Source organism: Rhinopithecus bieti, unplaced genomic scaffold (assembly GCF_001698545.2).
Source record: "Rhinopithecus bieti isolate Rb0 unplaced genomic scaffold, ASM169854v2 scaffold_32430, whole genome shotgun sequence".
NCBI lineage: Eukaryota > Metazoa > Chordata > Mammalia > Primates > Cercopithecidae > Rhinopithecus > Rhinopithecus bieti.
Genome location: NW_016813720.1, coordinates 1 through 2,688, shown reverse-complemented (window position 1 = coordinate 2,688; position 2,688 = coordinate 1). Strand labels below are relative to the sequence as shown.

Here is a 2,688-nt window from a genome sequence, read left to right as displayed (position 1 = left end):
CACCAGCCAACATTCAGATATATTTAAAATTACTCTGAGGGCCAGATAAAGTAGTTGGCTTTTGTTTAGGGACCATGCTGTATCCAAAACAAGTATCTTTTTTTTTTTGAGAAGGAGTCTCGCTGTGTCACCCAGGCTGGAGTGCAGTGGCCAGATCTCAGCTCACTGCAAGCTCCGCCTCCCGGGTTTACGCCATTCTCCTGCCTCAGCCTCCCGAGTAGCTGGGACTACAGGCGCCTGCCACCTCGCCCGGCTAGTTTTTTGTATTTTTTAGTAGAGACGGGGTTTCACTGTGTTAGCCAGGATGGTCTCGATCTCCTGACCTCGTGATCCGCCCGCCTCGGCCTCCCAAAGTGCTGGGATTACAGGCTTGAGCCACCGTGCCCGGCCTTTTTTTTTTTTAAGAGACAGTGTCTTGCTGTGTTGGCTCAGGCTGGTCTTAAACTCCTGGGCTCAAGCAGTCTTCCCACCTCAGCCTCCGAAGTAGCTGCGATTATAACAAAACAGGTTTATTTAAACATTAGGAGTACACCCTGCTTGGATGCTGTTAACATGAGAGGCGTGTGGAATTGAGACCCACTGAGTCAGATGCACTACGGATATCCCTTCCACTGTTAAAATGTCTCGGTTTCGGCCAGGCACAGTGGCTCATGCCTGTAATCCCAGCATTTTGGGAGGCCGAGGTGGGCAGATCACATGAGGCCAGGAGTTGGAGACCAATCTGGCTAACGTGGTGAAACCCAGGAGTTCAAGACCAGCCTGGGCAACATAGCGAGACCCCATCTCTGTTTTTAAAAATATTTTATCTTTTAAAATTTAAAAATAATTAAAGTAATATGTATTAAGTATAGAGATCTGGAAATCACCCTCATTCTATCACCCACGAAAGGAAAGATAAATAATCCCTGAATCTACAAATCACTTCTTTTTTTTCTTTTTTTTTTTGAGACAAAGTGCTCACTCCATCATCCAGGTTGGAGTGCAGTGGCGCAGTCTCTGCTCACTGCAACCTCCACCTCCCAGGTTCAAATGATTTTCCTGCCTCAGCCTCCCAAGTGACCGGGACCACAGGCATACACCACCACACCTGGCTGAATTTGTATTTTTAGTAGAGATGGGGTTTTGCCATGTTGGCCAGGCTAGTCTCGAACTCCTGACCTCAAGTGATCCACCCACCTCGGCCTCCCAAAGTGCTGCAGTTACAGGTGCGAGCCACTGCGTTCAGCCCATTCTGCTGTTTTTAAGTTCAGGAACAACAACAAAAATGTTAGCTGAGCATTGAATTGTTGGAAATGGAGAGGTTTGTGTTGATACAGCTGATGAAAAATGTTTAACAATACTTGTTCTTAAATAGTAGAGAGAGAAAAGAGGAAAGATGAATTGCTTAATATTGCAAAGTCAAAGCAAGAACGCACAAATTCAGAACTGCACAATCTGAGACAGGTATGTCCCCAATCATCCTTCTCTATCACATAAGAAATGTTTGTAAACAAATAGCAAATTAGAAAAAAGTATGCCTGTCGATTTTGTTTAATTGGTGGTTTGGAACCCTAACTACATTAGTTGTATATCATGTTTATTTATTTTTATTTATTTATTTTTTTGAGACGGGGTCTCACACTGTCGCCTGGGCTGGGGTGCAATGGCCTGATCTTGGCTCACTGCAACCTCCACCCCCCAGGTACAAGCGATCCTCATGCCTCAGCCTCCCAAGTAGCTGGGATTACATGTGCCCACCACCACGCCCAGCTAATTTTTTGTATTTTTAGTAGAGACAAGGTTTTACTATATTGAGCAGGCTGGTCTTGAACTCCTGACCTCATGATCCACCCACCTCAGCCTCCCAAAGTGCTGGGATTACAGGTGTGAGCCACTGAGCCCAGCCTGTATATCATGTTTAGTACAGCAGATAGGGTCTTGCTTGTGGTGATCAAAAGCAGGGAGCCCAGCTATCCTAGCAAATCTTAGTGCTAACAAAGGAAAATTAAAAGCAGACATATTTAGCATATTTCCCTAGTAACTATCTGATCTGTTTTAGGGTTTGTGAACTGTTTCAGGGAAAGTGCCAAATTGTTGGTTCAGTTTAGTTTTGTTATTACATTTTATATTGATTTGTCAATATCCATGACAGATTTATGTAAAACAACAGAGTGATCTGCAGTTTCTTAATTTCAATGTGGAAAATTCTCAAGAATTAATACAGATGTATGACTCAAAGATGGAGGACTCAAAGGCCCTGGACTCCAGGTAATCTCAGCAAGATGCAATTAATATGATCTTGTATTATATTCCATCAGTCAGTATTGACTGTGCACTTACTCTTGGCCAGTACTGACTACTATTCCCCATATGGTAGGAAATAAATGTGGCCGGGTACGGTGCCTCACACCTGTAATCCCAGCACTTTGGGAGGCCAAGGCAGGTTGGTCACCTGAGGTCAGGAGTTCGAGACCAGCCTGGCCAACATGGTGAAATCCCATCTCTACTAAAAATACAAACATTAGCCAGGCATAGTGGCTTATGCCTGTAGTCCCAGCTACTTGGGAGGCTGAGGCACGAGAATCGCTTGAACCTGGGAGGTGGAGGTTGCAGTGAGCCGAGATCACGCCACTGCACTCCGGCCTGGTGACAGAGCGAGACTCCATTTCTAAATAAATAAATAAATAAATAAATAAATAAATATATAAA

At 44.5% G+C, this 2,688-nt stretch overlaps 1 long non-coding RNA gene across 1 annotated transcript in view; it reads left to right on the top strand.

The window, feature by feature from the left end:
- Positions 1-2,307, top strand: part of LOC108513236 (uncharacterized) — a 6,600-nt gene extending 4,293 nt beyond the window's left edge. Inside the window, exons 2-3 of the long non-coding RNA XR_001880830.1 lie at positions 1,355-1,443; positions 2,132-2,307. This is a non-coding gene — a long non-coding RNA (uncharacterized LOC108513236). The remainder of the gene's footprint in view (positions 1-1,354; positions 1,444-2,131) is intronic.
- Positions 2,308-2,688: the final 381 nt, after the last annotated feature.